We start from the raw sequence: 26,710 nt of genomic DNA, 5'->3' as shown, positions 1-26,710 counted from the left end.
TTTTGTATCGTGAATTGGAAAGACTGCAAGGGGGAGGGGAGTTGCTTGCGCCCTAAAGGAGGAGTTATTCAGATTCATTGCAGTGGGCGGCGGCTGCAAAACGCACCATTCTTCTTGTTTTTGCTCTGCAAAGCAGCCTTTTCAAGGGTTGGCTTGGGTGACAAAATGTCTTGTGTAGGCGTGGGTTTGTCTCCCTCTCGCTCTCTCTCCCTAAGATGTGTCCGGCATAGGCCAGGGTGCCACTCGAGGCCCAAACCAATTCTGGTTATCGCTTCTCGGCCTTTTGGCTAAGATCAAGTGTAGTATCTGTTCTTATCAGTTTAATATCTGATACGTCCCCTATCTGGGGACCATATATTAAATGGATTTTTAGAACAGGGAGATGGAAAAAGAGCTTGCTCTGTCCACTCCACGCATTGACCTGGTATTGCAGTACCTCCAGGAACGGTGCACCCCTTCTTAACCCAGTTTCCAAAAGCAGAACTCGATTCACCTGATTCATATTAGCCCGATTAGCGAATTGAAATGAATTTTTATCTAACACACTTTTTACTTGCTTTATTCATCCAAATAGCAAACTCATCACCACTCAACTTCACCAACTCTGCTATGTCCCGTGCAGTATCTTGTTGTCAGTCTAATCTAGATCATGTGTAATTGAATGGAATAGATCCCCTTTGGACAAAGTGGAGTCAGATGCTGCAGTGACCACAGGTGTGAGAGGATCTACAATTGGCATCTGGTGTTATCTCTCTGCTTCCACTCCAAATAAAGTTACCTGTTGTTACCTGAACGTCAAATACTAAGAATGGGCGGCCTATGAAAGAATTAGTACTTTCATTAAGTATACTAAACCGGCTAATTGGGAATAGACAAACTGTAAAAAGCCCTCTGAGAAAGCCCCTCTCTAACCTTTGTTAGTAAGCTTTTCTGTAGCCTGCCTGTTGATGTATTTTCGGTTTGAACAGTGCACAACATGAAGAGACGGAACACTGGCGGCTTGTCACAATGCCCCCCGATGACATCACAATAGCGCTGCTGCCTAGAAAACAAGCTGCGCAGAAGAAGTTGTTCTTTGGGTGGGAGGGTGGGCTAGTGGAAGGAGGGGGCAATCTCTTTTTTTCCCGGGTGGTAGGGGGATGACAGGAGAAGGGAAGCGGGTGGTGAGAAAGGTACAGAGGGCAGGGTTTGGGGGCTGGGAAGGAAAGGGAAAAGATTAGGGTTTGGGGATGATGAAAGGGCTTTCTACGGGTAAGGATGGCAAAGGGTGGCAGTGACGGAAAGTCAGGCAACCTGTCCTGTCCGTCTTTTTGTATCGTGAATTGGAAAGACTGCAAGGGAGAGGGGAGTTGCTTGCGCCCTAAAGGAGGAGTTATTCAGATTCATTGCAGTGGGCGGCGGCTGCAAAACGCACCATTCTTCTTGTTTTTGCTCTGCAAAGCAGCCTTTTCAAGGGTTGGCTTGGGTGACAAAATGTCTTGTGTAGGCGTGGGTTTGTCTCCCTCTCGCTCTCTCTCCCTAAGATGTGTCCGGCATAGGCCAGGGTGCCACTCGAGGCCCAAACCAATTCTGGTTATCGCTTCTCGGCCTTTTGGCTAAGATCAAGTGTAGTATCTGTTCTTATCAGTTTAATATCTGATACGTCCCCTATCTGGGGACCATATATTAAATGGATTTTTAGAACAGGGAGATGGAAAAAGAGCTTGCTCTGTCCACTCCACGCATTGACCTGGTATTGCAGTACCTCCAGGAACGGTGCACCCCTTCTTAACCCAGTTTCCAAAAGCAGAACTCGATTCACCTGATTCATATTAGCCCGATTAGCGAATTGAAATGAATTTTTATCTAACACACTTTTTACTTGCTTTATTCATCCAAATAGCAAACTCATCACCACTCAACTTCACCAACTCTGCTATGTCCCGTGCAGTATCTTGTTGTCAGTCTAATCTAGATCATGTGTAATTGAATGGAATAGATCCCTTTTGGACAAAGTGGAGTCAGATGCTGCAGTGACCACAGGTGTGAGAGGATCTACAATTGGCATCTGGTGTTATCTCTCTGCTTCCACTCCAAATAAAGTTACCTGTTGTTACCTGAACGTCAAATACTAAGAATGGGCGGCCTATGAAAGAATTAGTACTTTCATTAAGTATAATAAACCGGCTAATTGGGAATAGACAAACTGTAAAAAGCCCTCTGAGAAAGCCCCTCTCTAACCTTTGTTAGTAAGCTTTTCTGTAGCCTGCCTGTTGATGTATTTTCGGTTTGAACAGTGCACAACATGAAGAGACGGAACACTGGCGGCTTGTCACAATGCCCCCCGATGACATCACAATAGCGCTGCTGCCTAGAAAACAAGCTGCGCAGAAGAAGTTGTTCTTTGGGTGGGAGGGTGGGCTAGTGGAAGGAGGTGGCAATCTCTTTTTTTCCCGGGTGGTAGGGGGATGACAGGAGAAGGGAAGCGGGTGGTGAGAAAGGTACAGAGGGCAGGGTTTGGGGGCTGGGAAGGAAAGGGAAAAGATTAGGGTTTGGGGATGATGAAAGGGCTTTCTACGGGTAAGGATGGCAAAGGGTGGCAGTGACGGAAAGTCAGGCAACCTGTCCTGTCCGTCTTTTTGTATCGTGAATTGGAAAGACTGCAAGGGGGAGGGGAGTTGCTTGCGCCCTAAAGGAGGAGTTATTCAGATTCATTGCAGTGGGCGGCGGCTGCAAAACGCACCATTCTTCTTGTTTTTGCTCTGCAAAGCAGCCTTTTCAAGGGTTGGCTTGGGTGACAAAATGTCTTGTGTAGGCGTGGGTTTGTCTCCCTCTCGCTCTCTCTCCCTAAGATGTGTCCGGCATAGGCCAGGGTGCCACTCGAGGCCCAAACCAATTCTGGTTATCGCTTCTCGGCCTTTTGGCTAAGATCAAGTGTAGTATCTGTTCTTATCAGTTTAATATCTGATACGTCCCCTATCTGGGGACCATATATTAAATGGATTTTTAGAACAGGGAGATGGAAAAAGAGCTTGCTCTGTCCACTCCACGCATTGACCTGGTATTGCAGTACCTCCAGGAACGGTGCACCCCTTCTTAACCCAGTTTCCAAAAGCAGAACTCGATTCACCTGATTCATATTAGCCCGATTAGCGAATTGAAATGAATTTTTATCTAACACACTTTTTACTTGCTTTATTCATCCAAATAGCAAACTCATCACCACTCAACTTCACCAACTCTGCTATGTCCCGTGCAGTATCTTGTTGTCAGTCTAATCTAGATCATGTGTAATTGAATGGAATAGATCCCTTTTGGACAAAGTGGAGTCAGATGCTGCAGTGACCACAGGTGTGAGAGGATCTACAATTGGCATCTGGTGTTATCTCTCTGCTTCCACTCCAAATAAAGTTACCTGTTGTTACCTGAACGTCAAATACTAAGAATGGGCGGCCTATGAAAGAATTAGTACTTTCATTAAGTATACTAAACCGGCTAATTGGGAATAGACAAACTGTAAAAAGCCCTCTGAGAAAGCCCCTCTCTAACCTTTGTTAGTAAGCTTTTCTGTAGCCTGCCTGTTGATGTATTTTCGGTTTGAACAGTGCACAACATGAAGAGACGGAACACTGGCGGCTTGTCACAATGCCCCCCGATGACATCACAATAGCGCTGCTGCCTAGAAAACAAGCTGCGCAGAAGAAGTTGTTCTTTGGGTGGGAGGGTGGGCTAGTGGAAGGAGGGGGCAATCTCTTTTTTTCCCGGGTGGTAGGGGGATGACAGGAGAAGGGAAGCGGGTGGTGAGAAAGGTACAGAGGGCAGGGTTTGGGGGCTGGGAAGGAAAGGGAAAAGATTAGGGTTTGGGGATGATGAAAGGGCTTTCTACGGGTAAGGATGGCAAAGGGTGGCAGTGACGGAAAGTCAGGCAACCTGTCCTGTCCGTCTTTTTGTATCGTGAATTGGAAAGACTGCAAGGGGGAGGGGAGTTGCTTGCGCCCTAAAGGAGGAGTTATTCAGATTCATTGCAGTGGGCGGCGGCTGCAAAACGCACCATTCTTCTTGTTTTTGCTCTGCAAAGCAGCCTTTTCAAGGGTTGGCTTGGGTGACAAAATGTCTTGTGTAGGCGTGGGTTTGTCTCCCTCTCGCTCTCTCTCCCTAAGATGTGTCCGGCATAGGCCAGGGTGCCACTCGAGGCCCAAACCAATTCTGGTTATCGCTTCTCGGCCTTTTGGCTAAGATCAAGTGTAGTATCTGTTCTTATCAGTTTAATATCTGATACGTCCCCTATCTGGGGACCATATATTAAATGGATTTTTAGAACAGGGAGATGGAAAAAGAGCTTGCTCTGTCCACTCCACGCATTGACCTGGTATTGCAGTACCTCCAGGAACGGTGCACCCCTTCTTAACCCAGTTTCCAAAAGCAGAACTCGATTCACCTGATTCATATTAGCCCGATTAGCGAATTGAAATGAATTTTTATCTAACACACTTTTTACTTGCTTTATTCATCCAAATAGCAAACTCATCACCACTCAACTTCACCAACTCTGCTATGTCCCGTGCAGTATCTTGTTGTCAGTCTAATCTAGATCATGTGTAATTGAATGGAATAGATCCCTTTTGGACAAAGTGGAGTCAGATGCTGCAGTGACCACAGGTGTGAGAGGATCTACAATTGGCATCTGGTGTTATCTCTCTGCTTCCACTCCAAATAAAGTTACCTGTTGTTACCTGAACGTCAAATACTAAGAATGGGCGGCCTATGAAAGAATTAGTACTTTCATTAAGTATACTAAACCGGCTAATTGGGAATAGACAAACTGTAAAAAGCCCTCTGAGAAAGCCCCTCTCTAACCTTTGTTAGTAAGCTTTTCTGTAGCCTGCCTGTTGATGTATTTTCGGTTTGAACAGTGCACAACATGAAGAGACGGAACACTGGCGGCTTGTCACAATGCCCCCCGATGACATCACAATAGCGCTGCTGCCTAGAAAACAAGCTGCGCAGAAGAAGTTGTTCTTTGGGTGGGAGGGTGGGCTAGTGGAAGGAGGGGGCAATCTCTTTTTTTCCCGGGTGGTAGGGGGATGACAGGAGAAGGGAAGCGGGTGGTGAGAAAGGTACAGAGGGCAGGGTTTGGGGGCTGGGAAGGAAAGGGAAAAGATTAGGGTTTGGGGATGATGAAAGGGCTTTCTACGGGTAAGGATGGCAAAGGGTGGCAGTGACGGAAAGTCAGGCAACCTGTCCTGTCCGTCTTTTTGTATCGTGAATTGGAAAGACTGCAAGGGGGAGGGGAGTTGCTTGCGCCCTAAAGGAGGAGTTATTCAGATTCATTGCAGTGGGCGGCGGCTGCAAAACGCACCATTCTTCTTGTTTTTGCTCTGCAAAGCAGCCTTTTCAAGGGTTGGCTTGGGTGACAAAATGTCTTGTGTAGGCGTGGGTTTGTCTCCCTCTCGCTCTCTCTCCCTAAGATGTGTCCGGCATAGGCCAGGGTGCCACTCGAGGCCCAAACCAATTCTGGTTATCGCTTCTCGGCCTTTTGGCTAAGATCAAGTGTAGTATCTGTTCTTATCAGTTTAATATCTGATACGTCCCCTATCTGGGGACCATATATTAAATGGATTTTTAGAACAGGGAGATGGAAAAAGAGCTTGCTCTGTCCACTCCACGCATTGACCTGGTATTGCAGTACCTCCAGGAACGGTGCACCCCTTCTTAACCCAGTTTCCAAAAGCAGAACTCGATTCACCTGATTCATATTAGCCCGATTAGCGAATTGAAATGAATTTTTATCTAACACACTTTTTACTTGCTTTATTCATCCAAATAGCAAACTCATCACCACTCAACTTCACCAACTCTGCTATGTCCCGTGCAGTATCTTGTTGTCAGTCTAATCTAGATCATGTGTAATTGAATGGAATAGATCCCTTTTGGACAAAGTGGAGTCAGATGCTGCAGTGACCACAGGTGTGAGAGGATCTACAATTGGCATCTGGTGTTATCTCTCTGCTTCCACTCCAAATAAAGTTACCTGTTGTTACCTGAACGTCAAATACTAAGAATGGGCGGCCTATGAAAGAATTAGTACTTTCATTAAGTATACTAAACCGGCTAATTGGGAATAGACAAACTGTAAAAAGCCCTCTGAGAAAGCCCCTCTCTAACCTTTGTTAGTAAGCTTTTCTGTAGCCTGCCTGTTGATGTATTTTCGGTTTGAACAGTGCACAACATGAAGAGACGGAACACTGGCGGCTTGTCACAATGCCCCCCGATGACATCACAATAGCGCTGCTGCCTAGAAAACAAGCTGCGCAGAAGAAGTTGTTCTTTGGGTGGGAGGGTGGGCTAGTGGAAGGAGGGGGCAATCTCTTTTTTTCCCGGGTGGTAGGGGGATGACAGGAGAAGGGAAGCGGGTGGTGAGAAAGGTACAGAGGGCAGGGTTTGGGGGCTGGGAAGGAAAGGGAAAAGATTAGGGTTTGGGGATGATGAAAGGGCTTTCTACGGGTAAGGATGGCAAAGGGTGGCAGTGACGGAAAGTCAGGCAACCTGTCCTGTCCGTCTTTTTGTATCGTGAATTGGAAAGACTGCAAGGGGGAGGGGAGTTGCTTGCGCCCTAAAGGAGGAGTTATTCAGATTCATTGCAGTGGGCGGCGGCTGCAAAACGCACCATTCTTCTTGTTTTTGCTCTGCAAAGCAGCCTTTTCAAGGGTTGGCTTGGGTGACAAAATGTCTTGTGTAGGCGTGGGTTTGTCTCCCTCTCGCTCTCTCTCCCTAAGATGTGTCCGGCATAGGCCAGGGTGCCACTCGAGGCCCAAACCAATTCTGGTTATCGCTTCTCGGCCTTTTGGCTAAGATCAAGTGTAGTATCTGTTCTTATCAGTTTAATATCTGATACGTCCCCTATCTGGGGACCATATATTAAATGGATTTTTAGAACAGGGAGATGGAAAAAGAGCTTGCTCTGTCCACTCCACGCATTGACCTGGTATTGCAGTACCTCCAGGAACGGTGCACCCCTTCTTAACCCAGTTTCCAAAAGCAGAACTCGATTCACCTGATTCATATTAGCCCGATTAGCGAATTGAAATGAATTTTTATCTAACACACTTTTTACTTGCTTTATTCATCCAAATAGCAAACTCATCACCACTCAACTTCACCAACTCTGCTATGTCCCGTGCAGTATCTTGTTGTCAGTCTAATCTAGATCATGTGTAATTGAATGGAATAGATCCCTTTTGGACAAAGTGGAGTCAGATGCTGCAGTGACCACAGGTGTGAGAGGATCTACAATTGGCATCTGGTGTTATCTCTCTGCTTCCACTCCAAATAAAGTTACCTGTTGTTACCTGAACGTCAAATACTAAGAATGGGCGGCCTATGAAAGAATTAGTACTTTCATTAAGTATACTAAACCGGCTAATTGGGAATAGACAAACTGTAAAAAGCCCTCTGAGAAAGCCCCTCTCTAACCTTTGTTAGTAAGCTTTTCTGTAGCCTGCCTGTTGATGTATTTTCGGTTTGAACAGTGCACAACATGAAGAGACGGAACACTGGCGGCTTGTCACAATGCCCCCCGATGACATCACAATAGCGCTGCTGCCTAGAAAACAAGCTGCGCAGAAGAAGTTGTTCTTTGGGTGGGAGGGTGGGCTAGTGGAAGGAGGGGGCAATCTCTTTTTTTCCCGGGTGGTAGGGGGATGACAGGAGAAGGGAAGCGGGTGGTGAGAAAGGTACAGAGGGCAGGGTTTGGGGGCTGGGAAGGAAAGGGAAAAGATTAGGGTTTGGGGATGATGAAAGGGCTTTCTACGGGTAAGGATGGCAAAGGGTGGCAGTGACGGAAAGTCAGGCAACCTGTCCTGTCCGTCTTTTTGTATCGTGAATTGGAAAGACTGCAAGGGGGAGGGGAGTTGCTTGCGCCCTAAAGGAGGAGTTATTCAGATTCATTGCAGTGGGCGGCGGCTGCAAAACGCACCATTCTTCTTGTTTTTGCTCTGCAAAGCAGCCTTTTCAAGGGTTGGCTTGGGTGACAAAATGTCTTGTGTAGGCGTGGGTTTGTCTCCCTCTCGCTCTCTCTCCCTAAGATGTGTCCGGCATAGGCCAGGGTGCCACTCGAGGCCCAAACCAATTCTGGTTATCGCTTCTCGGCCTTTTGGCTAAGATCAAGTGTAGTATCTGTTCTTATCAGTTTAATATCTGATACGTCCCCTATCTGGGGACCATATATTAAATGGATTTTTAGAACAGGGAGATGGAAAAAGAGCTTGCTCTGTCCACTCCACGCATTGACCTGGTATTGCAGTACCTCCAGGAACGGTGCACCCCTTCTTAACCCAGTTTCCAAAAGCAGAACTCGATTCACCTGATTCATATTAGCCCGATTAGCGAATTGAAATGAATTTTTATCTAACACACTTTTTACTTGCTTTATTCATCCAAATAGCAAACTCATCACCACTCAACTTCACCAACTCTGCTATGTCCCGTGCAGTATCTTGTTGTCAGTCTAATCTAGATCATGTGTAATTGAATGGAATAGATCCCTTTTGGACAAAGTGGAGTCAGATGCTGCAGTGACCACAGGTGTGAGAGGATCTACAATTGGCATCTGGTGTTATCTCTCTGCTTCCACTCCAAATAAAGTTACCTGTTGTTACCTGAACGTCAAATACTAAGAATGGGCGGCCTATGAAAGAATTAGTACTTTCATTAAGTATACTAAACCGGCTAATTGGGAATAGACAAACTGTAAAAAGCCCTCTGAGAAAGCCCCTCTCTAACCTTTGTTAGTAAGCTTTTCTGTAGCCTGCCTGTTGATGTATTTTCGGTTTGAACAGTGCACAACATGAAGAGACGGAACACTGGCGGCTTGTCACAATGCCCCCCGATGACATCACAATAGCGCTGCTGCCTAGAAAACAAGCTGCGCAGAAGAAGTTGTTCTTTGGGTGGGAGGGTGGGCTAGTGGAAGGAGGGGGCAATCTCTTTTTTTCCCGGGTGGTAGGGGGATGACAGGAGAAGGGAAGCGGGTGGTGAGAAAGGTACAGAGGGCAGGGTTTGGGGGCTGGGAAGGAAAGGGAAAAGATTAGGGTTTGGGGATGATGAAAGGGCTTTCTACGGGTAAGGATGGCAAAGGGTGGCAGTGACGGAAAGTCAGGCAACCTGTCCTGTCCGTCTTTTTGTATCGTGAATTGGAAAGACTGCAAGGGGGAGGGGAGTTGCTTGCGCCCTAAAGGAGGAGTTATTCAGATTCATTGCAGTGGGCGGCGGCTGCAAAACGCACCATTCTTCTTGTTTTTGCTCTGCAAAGCAGCCTTTTCAAGGGTTGGCTTGGGTGACAAAATGTCTTGTGTAGGCGTGGGTTTGTCTCCCTCTCGCTCTCTCTCCCTAAGATGTGTCCGGCATAGGCCAGGGTGCCACTCGAGGCCCAAACCAATTCTGGTTATCGCTTCTCGGCCTTTTGGCTAAGATCAAGTGTAGTATCTGTTCTTATCAGTTTAATATCTGATACGTCCCCTATCTGGGGACCATATATTAAATGGATTTTTAGAACAGGGAGATGGAAAAAGAGCTTGCTCTGTCCACTCCACGCATTGACCTGGTATTGCAGTACCTCCAGGAACGGTGCACCCCTTCTTAACCCAGTTTCCAAAAGCAGAACTCGATTCACCTGATTCATATTAGCCCGATTAGCGAATTGAAATGAATTTTTATCTAACACACTTTTTACTTGCTTTATTCATCCAAATAGCAAACTCATCACCACTCAACTTCACCAACTCTGCTATGTCCCGTGCAGTATCTTGTTGTCAGTCTAATCTAGATCATGTGTAATTGAATGGAATAGATCCCTTTTGGACAAAGTGGAGTCAGATGCTGCAGTGACCACAGGTGTGAGAGGATCTACAATTGGCATCTGGTGTTATCTCTCTGCTTCCACTCCAAATAAAGTTACCTGTTGTTACCTGAACGTCAAATACTAAGAATGGGCGGCCTATGAAAGAATTAGTACTTTCATTAAGTATACTAAACCGGCTAATTGGGAATAGACAAACTGTAAAAAGCCCTCTGAGAAAGCCCCTCTCTAACCTTTGTTAGTAAGCTTTTCTGTAGCCTGCCTGTTGATGTATTTTCGGTTTGAACAGTGCACAACATGAAGAGACGGAACACTGGCGGCTTGTCACAATGCCCCCCGATGACATCACAATAGCGCTGCTGCCTAGAAAACAAGCTGCGCAGAAGAAGTTGTTCTTTGGGTGGGAGGGTGGGCTAGTGGAAGGAGGGGGCAATCTCTTTTTTTCCCGGGTGGTAGGGGGATGACAGGAGAAGGGAAGCGGGTGGTGAGAAAGGTACAGAGGGCAGGGTTTGGGGGCTGGGAAGGAAAGGGAAAAGATTAGGGTTTGGGGATGATGAAAGGGCTTTCTACGGGTAAGGATGGCAAAGGGTGGCAGTGACGGAAAGTCAGGCAACCTGTCCTGTCCGTCTTTTTGTATCGTGAATTGGAAAGACTGCAAGGGGGAGGGGAGTTGCTTGCGCCCTAAAGGAGGAGTTATTCAGATTCATTGCAGTGGGCGGCGGCTGCAAAACGCACCATTCTTCTTGTTTTTGCTCTGCAAAGCAGCCTTTTCAAGGGTTGGCTTGGGTGACAAAATGTCTTGTGTAGGCGTGGGTTTGTCTCCCTCTCGCTCTCTCTCCCTAAGATGTGTCCGGCATAGGCCAGGGTGCCACTCGAGGCCCAAACCAATTCTGGTTATCGCTTCTCGGCCTTTTGGCTAAGATCAAGTGTAGTATCTGTTCTTATCAGTTTAATATCTGATACGTCCCCTATCTGGGGACCATATATTAAATGGATTTTTAGAACAGGGAGATGGAAAAAGAGCTTGCTCTGTCCACTCCACGCATTGACCTGGTATTGCAGTACCTCCAGGAACGGTGCACCCCTTCTTAACCCAGTTTCCAAAAGCAGAACTCGATTCACCTGATTCATATTAGCCCGATTAGCGAATTGAAATGAATTTTTATCTAACACACTTTTTACTTGCTTTATTCATCCAAATAGCAAACTCATCACCACTCAACTTCACCAACTCTGCTATGTCCCGTGCAGTATCTTGTTGTCAGTCTAATCTAGATCATGTGTAATTGAATGGAATAGATCCCTTTTGGACAAAGTGGAGTCAGATGCTGCAGTGACCACAGGTGTGAGAGGATCTACAATTGGCATCTGGTGTTATCTCTCTGCTTCCACTCCAAATAAAGTTACCTGTTGTTACCTGAACGTCAAATACTAAGAATGGGCGGCCTATGAAAGAATTAGTACTTTCATTAAGTATACTAAACCGGCTAATTGGGAATAGACAAACTGTAAAAAGCCCTCTGAGAAAGCCCCTCTCTAACCTTTGTTAGTAAGCTTTTCTGTAGCCTGCCTGTTGATGTATTTTCGGTTTGAACAGTGCACAACATGAAGAGACGGAACACTGGCGGCTTGTCACAATGCCCCCCGATGACATCACAATAGCGCTGCTGCCTAGAAAACAAGCTGCGCAGAAGAAGTTGTTCTTTGGGTGGGAGGGTGGGCTAGTGGAAGGAGGGGGCAATCTCTTTTTTTCCCGGGTGGTAGGGGGATGACAGGAGAAGGGAAGCGGGTGGTGAGAAAGGTACAGAGGGCAGGGTTTGGGGGCTGGGAAGGAAAGGGAAAAGATTAGGGTTTGGGGATGATGAAAGGGCTTTCTACGGGTAAGGATGGCAAAGGGTGGCAGTGACGGAAAGTCAGGCAACCTGTCCTGTCCGTCTTTTTGTATCGTGAATTGGAAAGACTGCAAGGGGGAGGGGAGTTGCTTGCGCCCTAAAGGAGGAGTTATTCAGATTCATTGCAGTGGGCGGCGGCTGCAAAACGCACCATTCTTCTTGTTTTTGCTCTGCAAAGCAGCCTTTTCAAGGGTTGGCTTGGGTGACAAAATGTCTTGTGTAGGCGTGGGTTTGTCTCCCTCTCGCTCTCTCTCCCTAAGATGTGTCCGGCATAGGCCAGGGTGCCACTCGAGGCCCAAACCAATTCTGGTTATCGCTTCTCGGCCTTTTGGCTAAGATCAAGTGTAGTATCTGTTCTTATCAGTTTAATATCTGATACGTCCCCTATCTGGGGACCATATATTAAATGGATTTTTAGAACAGGGAGATGGAAAAAGAGCTTGCTCTGTCCACTCCACGCATTGACCTGGTATTGCAGTACCTCCAGGAACGGTGCACCCCTTCTTAACCCAGTTTCCAAAAGCAGAACTCGATTCACCTGATTCATATTAGCCCGATTAGCGAATTGAAATGAATTTTTATCTAACACACTTTTTACTTGCTTTATTCATCCAAATAGCAAACTCATCACCACTCAACTTCACCAACTCTGCTATGTCCCGTGCAGTATCTTGTTGTCAGTCTAATCTAGATCATGTGTAATTGAATGGAATAGATCCCTTTTGGACAAAGTGGAGTCAGATGCTGCAGTGACCACAGGTGTGAGAGGATCTACAATTGGCATCTGGTGTTATCTCTCTGCTTCCACTCCAAATAAAGTTACCTGTTGTTACCTGAACGTCAAATACTAAGAATGGGCGGCCTATGAAAGAATTAGTACTTTCATTAAGTATACTAAACCGGCTAATTGGGAATAGACAAACTGTAAAAAGCCCTCTGAGAAAGCCCCTCTCTAACCTTTGTTAGTAAGCTTTTCTGTAGCCTGCCTGTTGATGTATTTTCGGTTTGAACAGTGCACAACATGAAGAGACGGAACACTGGCGGCTTGTCACAATGCCCCCCGATGACATCACAATAGCGCTGCTGCCTAGAAAACAAGCTGCGCAGAAGAAGTTGTTCTTTGGGTGGGAGGGTGGGCTAGTGGAAGGAGGGGGCAATCTCTTTTTTTCCCGGGTGGTAGGGGGATGACAGGAGAAGGGAAGCGGGTGGTGAGAAAGGTACAGAGGGCAGGGTTTGGGGGCTGGGAAGGAAAGGGAAAAGATTAGGGTTTGGGGATGATGAAAGGGCTTTCTACGGGTAAGGATGGCAAAGGGTGGCAGTGACGGAAAGTCAGGCAACCTGTCCTGTCCGTCTTTTTGTATCGTGAATTGGAAAGACTGCAAGGGGGAGGGGAGTTGCTTGCGCCCTAAAGGAGGAGTTATTCAGATTCATTGCAGTGGGCGGCGGCTGCAAAACGCACCATTCTTCTTGTTTTTGCTCTGCAAAGCAGCCTTTTCAAGGGTTGGCTTGGGTGACAAAATGTCTTGTGTAGGCGTGGGTTTGTCTCCCTCTCGCTCTCTCTCCCTAAGATGTGTCCGGCATAGGCCAGGGTGCCACTCGAGGCCCAAACCAATTCTGGTTATCGCTTCTCGGCCTTTTGGCTAAGATCAAGTGTAGTATCTGTTCTTATCAGTTTAATATCTGATACGTCCCCTATCTGGGGACCATATATTAAATGGATTTTTAGAACAGGGAGATGGAAAAAGAGCTTGCTCTGTCCACTCCACGCATTGACCTGGTATTGCAGTACCTCCAGGAACGGTGCACCCCTTCTTAACCCAGTTTCCAAAAGCAGAACTCGATTCACCTGATTCATATTAGCCCGATTAGCGAATTGAAATGAATTTTTATCTAACACACTTTTTACTTGCTTTATTCATCCAAATAGCAAACTCATCACCACTCAACTTCACCAACTCTGCTATGTCCCGTGCAGTATCTTGTTGTCAGTCTAATCTAGATCATGTGTAATTGAATGGAATAGATCCCTTTTGGACAAAGTGGAGTCAGATGCTGCAGTGACCACAGGTGTGAGAGGATCTACAATTGGCATCTGGTGTTATCTCTCTGCTTCCACTCCAAATAAAGTTACCTGTTGTTACCTGAACGTCAAATACTAAGAATGGGCGGCCTATGAAAGAATTAGTACTTTCATTAAGTATACTAAACCGGCTAATTGGGAATAGACAAACTGTAAAAAGCCCTCTGAGAAAGCCCCTCTCTAACCTTTGTTAGTAAGCTTTTCTGTAGCCTGCCTGTTGATGTATTTTCGGTTTGAACAGTGCACAACATGAAGAGACGGAACACTGGCGGCTTGTCACAATGCCCCCCGATGACATCACAATAGCGCTGCTGCCTAGAAAACAAGCTGCTCAGAAGAAGTTGTTCTTTGGGTGGGAGGGTGGGCTAGTGGAAGGAGGGGGCAATCTCTTTTTTTCCCGGGTGGTAGGGGGATGACAGGAGAAGGGAAGCGGGTGGTGAGAAAGGTACAGAGGGCAGGGTTTGGGGGCTGGGAAGGAAAGGGAAAAGATTAGGGTTTGGGGATGATGAAAGGGCTTTCTACGGGTAAGGATGGCAAAGGGTGGCAGTGACGGAAAGTCAGGCAACCTGTCCTGTCCGTCTTTTTGTATCGTGAATTGGAAAGACTGCAAGGGGGAGGGGAGTTGCTTGCGCCCTAAAGGAGGAGTTATTCAGATTCATTGCAGTGGGCGGCGGCTGCAAAACGCACCATTCTTCTTGTTTTTGCTCTGCAAAGCAGCCTTTTCAAGGGTTGGCTTGGGTGACAAAATGTCTTGTGTAGGCGTGGGTTTGTCTCCCTCTCGCTCTCTCTCCCTAAGATGTGTCCGGCATAGGCCAGGGTGCCACTCGAGGCCCAAACCAATTCTGGTTATCGCTTCTCGGCCTTTTGGCTAAGATCAAGTGTAGTTTGGGAGGGTACTACCTTGGTTGGTGCTGAAAGGTGCCAGGGTATTGCACAACTGCTGGCCTTGGGGGAGTGTGCATCGTAGGATGTCATAGCCCTCTTGTGACGGACAGTTACCTGGGCAACGAGAGGCGGTCACTTTATTATTTTCAAACTCATCCTTCAAAAAAAAAAAAAAAAAAAAAAAAAAAAAAAAAAAAAAAATCTGTTCTTATCAGTTTAATATCTGATACGTCCCCTATCTGGGGACCATATATTAAATGGATTTTTAGAACAGGGAGATGGAAAAAGAGCTTGCTCTGTCCACTCCACGCATTGACCTGGTATTGCAGTACCTCCAGGAACGGTGCACCCCTTCTTAACCCAGTTTCCAAAAGCAGAACTCGATTCACCTGATTCATATTAGCCCGATTAGCGAATTGAAATGAATTTTTATCTAACACACTTTTTACTTGCTTTATTCATCCAAATAGCAAACTCATCACCACTCAACTTCACCAACTCTGCTATGTCCCGTGCAGTATCTTGTTGTCAGTCTAATCTAGATCATGTGTAATTGAATGGAATAGATCCCTTTTGGACAAAGTGGAGTCAGATGCTGCAGTGACCACAGGTGTGAGAGGATCTACAATTGGCATCTGGTGTTATCTCTCTGCTTCCACTCCAAATAAAGTTACCTGTTGTTACCTGAACGTCAAATACTAAGAATGGGCGGCCTATGAAAGAATTAGTACTTTCATTAAGTATACTAAACCGGCTAATTGGGAATAGACAAACTGTAAAAAGCCCTCTGAGAAAGCCCCTCTCTAACCTTTGTTAGTAAGCTTTTCTGTAGCCTGCCTGTTGATGTATTTTCGGTTTGAACAGTGCACAACATGAAGAGACGGAACACTGGCGGCTTGTCACAATGCCCCCCGATGACATCACAATAGCGCTGCTGCCTAGAAAACAAGCTGCGCAGAAGAAGTTGTTCTTTGGGTGGGAGGGTGGGCTAGTGGAAGGAGGGGGCAATCTCTTTTTTTCCCGGGTGGTAGGGGGATGACAGGAGAAGGGAAGCGGGTGGTGAGAAAGGTACAGAGGGCAGGGTTTGGGGGCTGGGAAGGAAAGGGAAAAGATTAGGGTTTGGGGATGATGAAAGGGCTTTCTACGGGTAAGGATGGCAAAGGGTGGCAGTGACGGAAAGTCAGGCAACCTGTCCTGTCCGTCTTTTTGTATCGTGAATTGGAAAGACTGCAAGGGGGAGGGGAGTTGCTTGCGCCCTAAAGGAGGAGTTATTCAGATTCATTGCAGTGGGCGGCGGCTGCAAAACGCACCATTCTTCTTGTTTTTGCTCTGCAAAGCAGCCTTTTCAAGGGTTGGCTTGGGTGACAAAATGTCTTGTGTAGGCGTGGGTTTGTCTCCCTCTCGCTCTCTCTCCCTAAGATGTGTCCGGCATAGGCCAGGGTGCCACTCGAGGCCCAAACCAATTCTGGTTATCGCTTCTCGGCCTTTTGGCTAAGATCAAGTGTAGTATCTGTTCTTATCAGTTTAATATCTGATACGTCCCCTATCTGGGGACCATATATTAAATGGATTTTTAGAACAGGGAGATGGAAAAAGAGCTTGCTCTGTCCACTCCACGCATTGACCTGGTATTGCAGTACCTCCAGGAACGGTGCACCCCTTCTTAACCCAGTTTCCAAAAGCAGAACTCGATTCACCTGATTCATATTAGCCCGATTAGCGAATTGAAATGAATTTTTATCTAACACACTTTTTACTTGCTTTATTCATCCAAATAGCAAACTCATCACCACTCAACTTCACCAACTCTGCTATGTCCCGTGCAGTATCTTGTTGTCAGTCTAATCTAGATCATGTGTAATTGAATGGAATAGATCCCTTTTGGACAAAGTGGAGTCAGATGCTGCAGTGACCACAGGTGTGAGAGGATCTACAATTGGCATCTGGTGTTATCTCTCTGCTTCCACTCCAAATAAAGTTACCTGTTGTTACCTGAACGTCAAATACTAAGAATGGGCGGCCTATGAAAGAATTAGTACTTTCATTAAGTATACTAAACCGGCTAATTGGGAATAGACAAACTGTAAAAAGCCCTCTGAGAAAGCCCCTCTCTAACCTTTGTTAGTAAGCTTTTCTGTAGCCTGCCTGTTGATGTATTTTCGGTTTGAACAGTGCACAACATGAAGAGACGGAACACTGGCGGCTTGTCACAATGCCCCCCGATGACATCACAATAGCGCTGCTGCCTAGAAAACAAGCTGCGCAGAAGAAGTTGTTCTTTGGGTGGGAGGGTGGGCTAGTGGAAGGAGGGGGCAATCTCTTTTTTTCCCGGGTGGTAGGGGGATGACAGGAGAAGGGAAGCGGGTGGTGAGAAAGGTACAGAGGGCAGGGTTTGGGGGCTGGGAAGGAAAGGGAAAAGATTAGGGTTTGGGGATGATGAAAGGGCTTTCTACGGGTAAGGATGGCAAAGGGTGGCAGTGACGGAAAGTCAGGCAACCTGTCCTGTCCGTCTTTTTGTATCGTGAATTGGAAAGACTGCAAGGGGGAGGGGAGTTGCTTGCGCCCTAAAGGAGGAGTTATTCAGATTCATTGCAGTGGGCGGCGGCTGCAAAACGCACCATTCTTCTTGTTTTTGCTCTGCAAAGCAGCCTTTTCAAGGGTTGGCTTGGGTGACAAAATGTCTTGTGTAGGCGTGGGTTTGTCTCCCTCTCGCTCTCTCTCCCTAAGATGTGTCCGGCATAGGCCAGGGTGCCACTCGAGGCCCAAACCAATTCTGGTTATCGCTTCTCGGCCTTTTGGCTAAGATCAAGTGTAGTATCTGTTCTTATCAGTTTAATATCTGATACGTCCCCTATCTGGGGACCATATATTAAATGGATTTTTAGAACAGGGAGATGGAAAAAGAGCTTGCTCTGTCCACTCCACGCATTGACCTGGTATTGCAGTACCTCCAGGAACGGTGCACCCCTTCTTAACCCAGTTTCCAAAAGCAGAACTCGATTCACCTGATTCATATTAGCCCGATTAGCGAATTGAAATGAATTTTTATCTAACACACTTTTTACTTGCTTTATTCATCCAAATAGCAAACTCATCACCACTCAACTTCACCAACTCTGCTATGTCCCGTGCAGTATCTTGTTGTCAGTCTAATCTAGATCATGTGTAATTGAATGGAATAGATCCCTTTTGGACAAAGTGGAGTCAGATGCTGCAGTGACCACAGGTGTGAGAGGATCTACAATTGGCATCTGGTGTTATCTCTCTGCCTCCACTCCAAATAAAGTTACCTGTTGTTACCTGAACGTCAAATACTAAGAATGGGCGGCCTATGAAAGAATTAGTACTTTCATTAAGTATACTAAACCGGCTAATTGGGAATAGACAAACTGTAAAAAGCCCTCTGAGAAAGCCCCTCTCTAACCTTTGTTAGTAAGCTTTTCTGTAGCCTGCCTGTTGATGTATTTTCGGTTTGAACAGTGCACAACATGAAGAGACGGAACACTGGCGGCTTGTCACAATGCCCCCCGATGACATCACAATAGCGCTGCTGCCTAGAAAACAAGCTGCGCAGAAGAAGTTGTTCTTTGGGTGGGAGGGTGGGCTAGTGGAAGGAGGGGGCAATCTCTTTTTTTCCCGGGTGGTAGGGGGATGACAGGAGAAGGGAAGCGGGTGGTGAGAAAGGTACAGAGGGCAGGGTTTGGGGGCTGGGAAGGAAAGGGAAAAGATTAGGGTTTGGGGATGATGAAAGGGCTTTCTACGGGTAAGGATGGCAAAGGGTGGCAGTGACGGAAAGTCAGGCAACCTGTCCTGTCCGTCTTTTTGTATCGTGAATTGGAAAGACTGCAAGGGGGAGGGGAGTTGCTTGCGCCCTAAAGGAGGAGTTATTCAGATTCATTGCAGTGGGCGGCGGCCGCAAAACGCACCATTCTTCTTGTTTTTGCTCTGCAAAGCAGCCTTTTCAAGGGTTGGCTTGGGTGACAAAATGTCTTGTGTAGGCGTGGGTTTGTCTCCCTCTCGCTCTCTCTCCCTAAGATGTGTCCGGCATAGGCCAGGGTGCCACTCGAGGCCCAAACCAATTCTGGTTATCGCTTCTCGGCCTTTTGGCTAAGATCAAGTGTAGTATCTGTTCTTATCAGTTTAATATCTGATACGTCCCCTATCTGGGGACCATATATTAAATGGATTTTTAGAACAGGGAGATGGAAAAAGAGCTTGCTCTGTCCACTCCACGCATTGACCTGGTATTGCAGTACCTCCAGGAACGGTGCACCCCTTCTTAACCCAGTTTCCAAAAGCAGAACTCGATTCACCTGATTCATATTAGCCCGATTAGCGAATTGAAATGAATTTTTATCTAACACACTTTTTACTTGCTTTATTCATCCAAATAGCAAACTCATCACCACTCAACTTCACCAACTCTGCTATGTCCCGTGCAGTATCTTGTTGTCAGTCTAATCTAGATCATGTGTAATTGAATGGAATAGATCCCTTTTGGACAAAGTGGAGTCAGATGCTGCAGTGACCACAGGTGTGAGAGGATCTACAATTGGCATCTGGTGTTATCTCTCTGCTTCCACTCCAAATAAAGTTACCTGTTGTTACCTGAACGTCAAATACTAAGAATGGGCGGCCTATGAAAGAATTAGTACTTTCATTAAGTATACTAAACCGGCTAATTGGGAATAGACAAACTGTAAAAAGCCCTCTGAGAAAGCCCCTCTCTAACCTTTGTTAGTAAGCTTTTCTGTAGCCTGCCTGTTGATGTATTTTCGGTTTGAACAGTGCACAACATGAAGAGACGGAACACTGGCGGCTTGTCACAATGCCCCCCGATGACATCACAATAGCGCTGCTGCCTAGAAAACAAGCTGCGCAGAAGAAGTTGTTCTTTGGGTGGGAGGGTGGGCTAGTGGAAGGAGGGGGCAATCTCTTTTTTTCCCGGGTGGTAGGGGGATGACAGGAGAAGGGAAGCGGGTGGTGAGAAAGGTACAGAGGGCAGGGTTTGGGGGCTGGGAAGGAAAGGGAAAAGATTAGGGTTTGGGGATGATGAAAGGGCTTTCTACGGGTAAGGATGGCAAAGGGTGGCAGTGACGGAAAGTCAGGCAACCTGTCCTGTCCGTCTTTTTGTATCGTGAATTGGAAAGACTGCAAGGGGGAGGGGAGTTGCTTGCGCCCTAAAGGAGGAGTTATTCAGATTCATTGCAGTGGGCGGCGGCTGCAAAACGCACCATTCTTCTTGTTTTTGCTCTGCAAAGCAGCCTTTTCAAGGGTTGGCTTGGGTGACAAAATGTCTTGTGTAGGCGTGGGTTTGTCTCCCTCTCGCTCTCTCTCCCTAAGATGTGTCCGGCATAGGCCAGGGTGCCACTCGAGGCCCAAACCAATTCTGGTTATCGCTTCTCGGCCTTTTGGCTAAGATCAAGTGTAGTATCTGTTCTTATCAGTTTAATATCTGATACGTCCCCTATCTGGGGACCATATATTAAATGGATTTTTAGAACAGGGAGATGGAAAAAGAGCTTGCTCTGTCCACTCCACGCATTGACCTGGTATTGCAGTACCTCCAGGAACGGTGCACCCCTTCTTAACCCAGTTTCCAAAAGCAGAACTCGATTCACCTGATTCATATTAGCCCGATTAGCGAATTGAAATGAATTTTTATCTAACACACTTTTTACTTGCTTTATTCATCCAAATAGCAAACTCATCACCACTCAACTTCACCAACTCTGCTATGTCCCGTGCAGTATCTTGTTGTCAGTCTAATCTAGATCATGTGTAATTGAATGGAATAGATCCCTTTTGGACAAAGTGGAGTCAGATGCTGCAGTGACCACAGGTGTGAGAGGATCTACAATTGGCATCTGGTGTTATCTCTCTGCTTCCACTCCAAATAAAGTTACCTGTTGTTACCTGAACGTCAAATACTAAGAATGGGCGGCCTATGAAAGAATTAGTACTTTCATTAAGTATACTAAACCGGCTAATTGGGAATAGACAAACTGTAAAAAGCCCTCTGAGAAAGCCCCTCTCTAACCTTTGTTAGTAAGCTTTTCTGTAGCCTGCCTGTTGATGTATTTTCGGTTTGAACAGTGCACAACATGAAGAGACGGAACACTGGCGGCTTGTCACAATGCCCCCCGATGACATCACAATAGCGCTGCTGCCTAGAAAACAAGCTGCGCAGAAGAAGTTGTTCTTTGGGTGGGAGGGTGGGCTAGTGGAAGGAGGGGGCAATCTCTTTTTTTCCCGGGTGGTAGGGGGATGACAGGAGAAGGGAAGCGGGTGGTGAGAAAGGTACAGAGGGCAGGGTTTGGGGGCTGGGAAGGAAAGGGAAAAGATTAGGGTTTGGGGATGATGAAAGGGCTTTCTACGGGTAAGGATGGCAAAGGGTGGCAGTGACGGAAAGTCAGGCAACCTGTCCTGTCCGTCTTTTTGTATCGTGAATTGGAAAGACTGCAAGGGGGAGGGGAGTTGCTTGCGCCCTAAAGGAGGAGTTATTCAGATTCATTGCAGTGGGCGGCGGCTGCAAAACGCACCATTCTTCTTGTTTTTGCTCTGCAAAGCAGCCTTTTCAAGGGTTGGCTTGGGTGACAAAATGTCTTGTGTAGGCGTGGGTTTGTCTCCCTCTCGCTCTCTCTCCCTAAGATGTGTCCGGCATAGGCCAGGGTGCCACTCGAGGCCCAAACCAATTCTGGTTATCGCTTCTCGGCCTTTTGGCTAAGATCAAGTGTAGTATCTGTTCTTATCAGTTTAATATCTGATACGTCCCCTATCTGGGGACCATATATTAAATGGATTTTTAGAACAGGGAGATGGAAAAAGAGCTTGCTCTGTCCACTCCACGCATTGACCTGGTATTGCAGTACCTCCAGGAACGGTGCACCCCTTCTTAACCCAGTTTCCAAAAGCAGAACTCGATTCACCTGATTCATATTAGCCCGATTAGCGAATTGAAATGAATTTTTATCTAACACACTTTTTACTTGCTTTATTCATCCAAATAGCAAACTCATCACCACTCAACTTCACCAACTCTGCTATGTCCCGTGCAGTATCTTGTTGTCAGTCTAATCTAGATCATGTGTAATTGAATGGAATAGATCCCTTTTGGACAAAGTGGAGTCAGATGCTGCAGTGACCACAAGTGTGAGAGGATCTACAATTGGCATCTGGTGTTATCTCTCTGCTTCCACTCCAAATAAAGTTACCTGTTGTTACCTGAACGTCAAATACTAAGAATGGGCGGCCTATGAAAGAATTAGTACTTTCATTAAGTATACTAAACCGGCTAATTGGGAATAGACAAACTGTAAAAAGCCCTCTGAGAAAGCCCCTCTCTAACCTTTGTTAGTAAGCTTTTCTGTAGCCTGCCTGTTGATGTATTTTCGGTTTGAACAGTGCACAACATGAAGAGACGGAACACTGGCGGCTTGTCACAATGCCCCCCGATGACATCACAATAGCGCTGCTGCCTAGAAAACAAGCTGCGCAGAAGAAGTTGTTCTTTGGGTGGGAGGGTGGGCTAGTGGAAGGAGGGGGCAATCTCTTTTTTTCCCGGGTGGTAGGGGGATGACAGGAGAAGGGAAGCGGGTGGTGAGAAAGGTACAGAGGGCAGGGTTTGGGGGCTGGGAAGGAAAGGGAAAAGATTAGGGTTTGGGGATGATGAAAGGGCTTTCTACGGGTAAGGATGGCAAAGGGTGGCAGTGACGGAAAGTCAGGCAACCTGTCCTGTCCGTCTTTTTGTATCGTGAATTGGAAAGACTGCAAGGGGGAGGGGAGTTGCTTGCGCCCTAAAGGAGGAGTTATTCAGATTCATTGCAGTGGGCGGCGGCTGCAAAACGCACCATTCTTCTTGTTTTTGCTCTGCAAAGCAGCCTTTTCAAGGGTTGGCTTGGGTGACAAAATGTCTTGTGTAGGCGTGGGTTTGTCTCCCTCTCGCTCTCTCTCCCTAAGATGTGTCCGGCATAGGCCAGGGTGCCACTCGAGGCCCAAACCAATTCTGGTTATCGCTTCTCGGCCTTTTGGCTAAGATCAAGTGTAGTATCTGTTCTTATCAGTTTAATATCTGATACGTCCCCTATCTGGGGACCATATATTAAATGGATTTTTAGAACAGGGAGATGGAAAAAGAGCTTGCTCTGTCCACTCCACGCATTGACCTGGTATTGCAGTACCTCCAGGAACGGTGCACCCCTTCTTAACCCAGTTTCCAAAAGCAGAACTCGATTCACCTGATTCATATTAGCCCGATTAGCGAATTGAAATGAATTTTTATCTAACACACTTTTTACTTGCTTTATTCATCCAAATAGCAAACTCATCACCACTCAACTTCACCAACTCTGCTATGTCCCGTGCAGTATCTTGTTGTCAGTCTAATCTAGATCATGTGTAATTGAATGGAATAGATCCCTTTTGGACAAAGTGGAGTCAGATGCTGCAGTGACCACAGGTGTGAGAGGATCTACAATTGGCATCTGGTGTTATCTCTCTGCTTCCACTCCAAATAAAGTTACCTGTTGTTACCTGAACGTCAAATACTAAGAATGGGCGGCCTATGAAAGAATTAGTACTTTCATTAAGTATACTAAACCGGCTAATTGGGAATAGACAAACTGTAAAAAGCCCTCTGAGAAAGCCCCTCTCTAACCTTTGTTAGTAAGCTTTTCTGTAGCCTGCCTGTTGATGTATTTTCGGTTTGAACAGTGCACAACATGAAGAGACGGAACACTGGCGGCTTGTCACAATGCCCCCCGATGACATCACAATAGCGCTGCTGCCTAGAAAACAAGCTGCGCAGAAGAAGTTGTTCTTTGGGTGGGAGGGTGGGCTAGTGGAAGGAGGGGGCAATCTCTTTTTTTCCCGGGTGGTAGGGGGATGACAGGAGAAGGGAAGCGGGTGGTGAGAAAGGTACAGAGGGCAGGGTTTGGGGGCTGGGAAGGAAAGGGAAAAGATTAGGGTTTGGGGATGATGAAAGGGCTTTCTACGGGTAAGGATGGCAAAGGGTGGCAGTGACGGAAAGTCAGGCAACCTGTCCTGTCCGTCTTTTTGTATCGTGAATTGGAAAGACTGCAAGGGGGAGGGGAGTTGCTTGCGCCCTAAAGGAGGAGTTATTCAGATTCATTGCAGTGGGCGGCGGCTGCAAAACGCACCATTCTTCTTGTTTTTGCTCTGCAAAGCAGCCTTTTCAAGGGTTGGCTTGGGTGACAAAATGTCTTGTGTAGGCGTGGGTTTGTCTCCCTCTCGCTCTCTCTCCCTAAGATGTGTCCGGCATAGGCCAGGGTGCCACTCGAGGCCCAAACCAATTCTGGTTATCGCTTCTCGGCCTTTTGGCTAAGATCAAGTGTAGTATCTGTTCTTATCAGTTTAATATCTGATACGTCCCCTATCTGGGGACCATATATTAAATGGATTTTTAGAACAGGGAGATGGAAAAAGAGCTTGCTCTGTCCACTCCACGCATTGACCTGGTATTGCAGTACCTCCAGGAACGGTGCACCCCTTCTTAACCCAGTTTCCAAAAGCAGAACTCGATTCACCTGATTCATATTAGCCCGATTAGCGAATTGAAATGAATTTTTATCTAACACACTTTTTACTTGCTTTATTCATCCAAATAGCAAACTCATCACCACTCAACTTCACCAACTCTGCTATGTCCCGTGCAGTATCTTGTTGTCAGTCTAATCTAGATCATGTGTAATTGAATGGAATAGATCCCTTTTGGACAAAGTGGAGTCAGATGCTGCAGTGACCACAGGTGTGAGAGGATCTACAATTGGCATCTGGTGTTATCTCTCTGCTTCCACTCCAAATAAAGTTACCTGTTGTTACCTGAACGTCAAATACTAAGAATGGGCGGCCTATGAAAGAATTAGTACTTTCATTAAGTATACTAAACCGGCTAATTGGGAATAGACAAACTGTAAAAAGCCCTCTGAGAAAGCCCCTCTCTAACCTTTGTTAGTAAGCTTTTCTGTAGCCTGCCTGTTGATGTATTTTCGGTTTGAACAGTGCACAACATGAAGAGACGGAACACTGGCGGCTTGTCACAATGCCCCCCGATGACATCACAATAGCGCTGCTGCCTAGAAAACAAGCTGCGCAGAAGAAGTTGTTCTTTGGGTGGGAGGGTGGGCTAGTGGAAGGAGGGGGCAATCTCTTTTTTTCCCGGGTGGTAGGGGGATGACAGGAGAAGGGAAGCGGGTGGTGAGAAAGGTACAGAGGGCAGGGTTTGGGGGCTGGGAAGGAAAGGGAAAAGATTAGGGTTTGGGGATGATGAAAGGGCTTTCTACGGGTAAGGATGGCAAAGGGTGGCAGTGACGGAAAGTCAGGCAACCTGTCCTGTCCGTCTTTTTGTATCGTGAATTGGAAAGACTGCAAGGGGGAGGGGAGTTGCTTGCGCCCTAAAGGAGAAGTTATTCAGATTCATTGCAGTGGGCGGCGGCTGCAAAACGCACCATTCTTCTTGTTTTTGCTCTGCAAAGCAGCCTTTTCAAGGGTTGGCTTGGGTGACAAAATGTCTTGTGTAGGCGTGGGTTTGTCTCCCTCTCGCTCTCTCTCCCTAAGATGTGTCCGGCATAGGCCAGGGTGCCACTCGAGGCCCAAACCAATTCTGGTTATCGCTTCTCGGCCTTTTGGCTAAGATCAAGTGTAGTATCTGTTCTTATCAGTTTAATATCTGATACGTCCCCTATCTGGGGACCATATATTAAATGGATTTTTAGAACAGGGAGATGGAAAAAGAGCTTGCTCTGTCCACTCCACGCATTGACCTGGTATTGCAGTACCTCCAGGAACGGTGCACCCCTTCTTAACCCAGTTTCCAAAAGCAGAACTCGATTCACCTGATTCATATTAGCCCGATTAGCGAATTGAAATGAATTTTTATCTAACACACTTTTTACTTGCTTTATTCATCCAAATAGCAAACTCATCACCACTCAACTTCACCAACTCTGCTATGTCCCGTGCAGTATCTTGTTGTCAGTCTAATCTAGATCATGTGTAATTGAATGGAATAGATCCCTTTTGGACAAAGTGGAGTCAGATGCTGCAGTGACCACAGGTGTGAGAGGATCTACAATTGGCATCTGGTGTTATCTCTCTGCTTCCACTCCAAATAAAGTTACCTGTTGTTACCTGAACGTCAAATACTAAGAATGGGCGGCCTATGAAAGAATTAGTACTTTCATTAAGTATACTAAACCGGCTAATTGGGAATAGACAAACTGTAAAAAGCCCTCTGAGAAAGCCCCTCTCTAACCTTTGTTAGTAAGCTTTTCTGTAGCCTGCCTGTTGATGTATTTTCGGTTTGAACAGTGCACAACATGAAGAGACGGAACACTGGCGGCTTGTCACAATGCCCCCCGATGACATCACAATAGCGCTGCTGCCTAGAAAACAAGCTGCGCAGAAGAAGTTGTTCTTTGGGTGGGAGGGTGGGCTAGTGGAAGGAGGGGGCAATCTCTTTTTTTCCCGGGTGGTAGGGGGATGACAGGAGAAGGGAAGCGGGTGGTGAGAAAGGTACAGAGGGCAGGGTTTGGGGGCTGGGAAGGAAAGGGAAAAGATTAGGGTTTGGGGATGATGAAAGGGCTTTCTACGGGTAAGGATGGCAAAGGGTGGCAGTGACGGAAAGTCAGGCAACCTGTCCTGTCCGTCTTTTTGTATCGTGAATTGGAAAGACTGCAAGGGGGAGGGGAGTTGCTTGCGCCCTAAAGGAGGAGTTATTCAGATTCATTGCAGTGGGCGGCGGCTGCAAAACGCACCATTCTTCTTGTTTTTGCTCTGCAAAGCAGCCTTTTCAAGGGTTGGCTTGGGTGACAAAATGTCTTGTGTAGGCGTGGGTTTGTCTCCCTCTCGCTCTCTCTCCCTAAGATGTGTCCGGCATAGGCCAGGGTGCCACTCGAGGCCCAAACCAATTCTGGTTATCGCTTCTCGGCCTTTTGGCTAAGATCAAGTGTAGTATCTGTTCTTATCAGTTTAATATCTGATACGTCCCCTATCTGGGGA

General features: G+C 46.7%; 20 non-coding genes and 1 pseudogene across 20 annotated transcripts; all 21 read left to right on the top strand.

Annotated features, from left to right (window-relative positions):
* The first annotated feature begins 267 nt into the window (after window positions 1-267).
* LOC142283593 (U2 spliceosomal RNA) lies at window positions 268-458 on the top strand. Its single transcript, XR_012745217.1, has one exon. It is a non-coding gene; the product is annotated as a U2 spliceosomal RNA (small nuclear RNA).
* Window positions 459-1,575: 1,117 nt separating this feature from the next.
* LOC142283592 (U2 spliceosomal RNA) lies at window positions 1,576-1,766 on the top strand. Its single transcript, XR_012745216.1, has one exon. It is a non-coding gene; the product is annotated as a U2 spliceosomal RNA (small nuclear RNA).
* A 1,117-nt stretch (window positions 1,767-2,883) lies between these two features.
* Window positions 2,884-3,074, top strand: LOC142283591 (U2 spliceosomal RNA). The gene has a single exon (XR_012745215.1). It is a non-coding gene; the product is annotated as a U2 spliceosomal RNA (small nuclear RNA).
* A 1,117-nt stretch (window positions 3,075-4,191) lies between these two features.
* On the top strand, window positions 4,192-4,382 carry LOC142283590 (U2 spliceosomal RNA). Its single transcript, XR_012745214.1, has one exon. It is a non-coding gene; the product is annotated as a U2 spliceosomal RNA (small nuclear RNA).
* Window positions 4,383-5,499: 1,117 nt separating this feature from the next.
* On the top strand, window positions 5,500-5,690 carry LOC142283589 (U2 spliceosomal RNA). The gene has a single exon (XR_012745213.1). It is a non-coding gene; the product is annotated as a U2 spliceosomal RNA (small nuclear RNA).
* Window positions 5,691-6,807: 1,117 nt separating this feature from the next.
* Window positions 6,808-6,998, top strand: LOC142283588 (U2 spliceosomal RNA). Its single transcript, XR_012745212.1, has one exon. It is a non-coding gene; the product is annotated as a U2 spliceosomal RNA (small nuclear RNA).
* A 1,117-nt stretch (window positions 6,999-8,115) lies between these two features.
* On the top strand, window positions 8,116-8,306 carry LOC142283587 (U2 spliceosomal RNA). Its single transcript, XR_012745211.1, has one exon. It is a non-coding gene; the product is annotated as a U2 spliceosomal RNA (small nuclear RNA).
* A 1,117-nt stretch (window positions 8,307-9,423) lies between these two features.
* Window positions 9,424-9,614, top strand: LOC142283585 (U2 spliceosomal RNA). The gene has a single exon (XR_012745209.1). It is a non-coding gene; the product is annotated as a U2 spliceosomal RNA (small nuclear RNA).
* A 1,117-nt stretch (window positions 9,615-10,731) lies between these two features.
* On the top strand, window positions 10,732-10,922 carry LOC142283573 (U2 spliceosomal RNA). The gene has a single exon (XR_012745203.1). It is a non-coding gene; the product is annotated as a U2 spliceosomal RNA (small nuclear RNA).
* Window positions 10,923-12,039: 1,117 nt separating this feature from the next.
* LOC142283561 (U2 spliceosomal RNA) lies at window positions 12,040-12,230 on the top strand. Its single transcript, XR_012745192.1, has one exon. It is a non-coding gene; the product is annotated as a U2 spliceosomal RNA (small nuclear RNA).
* A 1,117-nt stretch (window positions 12,231-13,347) lies between these two features.
* LOC142283550 (U2 spliceosomal RNA) lies at window positions 13,348-13,538 on the top strand. The gene has a single exon (XR_012745181.1). It is a non-coding gene; the product is annotated as a U2 spliceosomal RNA (small nuclear RNA).
* A 1,308-nt stretch (window positions 13,539-14,846) lies between these two features.
* On the top strand, window positions 14,847-15,046 carry LOC142283579 (U2 spliceosomal RNA). The gene has a single exon (XR_012745208.1). It is a non-coding gene; the product is annotated as a U2 spliceosomal RNA (small nuclear RNA).
* Window positions 15,047-16,163: 1,117 nt separating this feature from the next.
* On the top strand, window positions 16,164-16,354 carry LOC142283538 (U2 spliceosomal RNA). Its single transcript, XR_012745170.1, has one exon. It is a non-coding gene; the product is annotated as a U2 spliceosomal RNA (small nuclear RNA).
* A 1,117-nt stretch (window positions 16,355-17,471) lies between these two features.
* LOC142283526 (U2 spliceosomal RNA) lies at window positions 17,472-17,662 on the top strand. Its single transcript, XR_012745159.1, has one exon. It is a non-coding gene; the product is annotated as a U2 spliceosomal RNA (small nuclear RNA).
* Window positions 17,663-18,779: 1,117 nt separating this feature from the next.
* LOC142283514 (U2 spliceosomal RNA) lies at window positions 18,780-18,970 on the top strand. Its single transcript, XR_012745148.1, has one exon. It is a non-coding gene; the product is annotated as a U2 spliceosomal RNA (small nuclear RNA).
* A 1,117-nt stretch (window positions 18,971-20,087) lies between these two features.
* Window positions 20,088-20,278, top strand: LOC142283503 (U2 spliceosomal RNA). The gene has a single exon (XR_012745137.1). It is a non-coding gene; the product is annotated as a U2 spliceosomal RNA (small nuclear RNA).
* Window positions 20,279-21,395: 1,117 nt separating this feature from the next.
* Window positions 21,396-21,586, top strand: LOC142283491 (U2 spliceosomal RNA). Its single transcript, XR_012745126.1, has one exon. It is a non-coding gene; the product is annotated as a U2 spliceosomal RNA (small nuclear RNA).
* A 1,117-nt stretch (window positions 21,587-22,703) lies between these two features.
* Window positions 22,704-22,894, top strand: LOC142283479 (U2 spliceosomal RNA). Its single transcript, XR_012745115.1, has one exon. It is a non-coding gene; the product is annotated as a U2 spliceosomal RNA (small nuclear RNA).
* A 1,117-nt stretch (window positions 22,895-24,011) lies between these two features.
* LOC142283622 (U2 spliceosomal RNA) lies at window positions 24,012-24,202 on the top strand. Its single transcript, XR_012745243.1, has one exon. It is a non-coding gene; the product is annotated as a U2 spliceosomal RNA (small nuclear RNA).
* Window positions 24,203-25,319: 1,117 nt separating this feature from the next.
* Window positions 25,320-25,510, top strand: LOC142283609 (U2 spliceosomal RNA). Its single transcript, XR_012745232.1, has one exon. It is a non-coding gene; the product is annotated as a U2 spliceosomal RNA (small nuclear RNA).
* Window positions 25,511-26,627: 1,117 nt separating this feature from the next.
* LOC142283582 (U2 spliceosomal RNA) lies at window positions 26,628-26,710 on the top strand (annotated as a pseudogene; the record flags this gene model as incomplete).

Source organism: Anomaloglossus baeobatrachus, unplaced genomic scaffold, assembly GCF_048569485.1.
Source record: "Anomaloglossus baeobatrachus isolate aAnoBae1 unplaced genomic scaffold, aAnoBae1.hap1 Scaffold_542, whole genome shotgun sequence".
NCBI lineage: Eukaryota > Metazoa > Chordata > Amphibia > Anura > Aromobatidae > Anomaloglossus > Anomaloglossus baeobatrachus.
The sequence above is the reverse complement of the archived record's forward strand: the minus strand, read 5'-3'. Positions and strand labels throughout refer to the sequence as shown.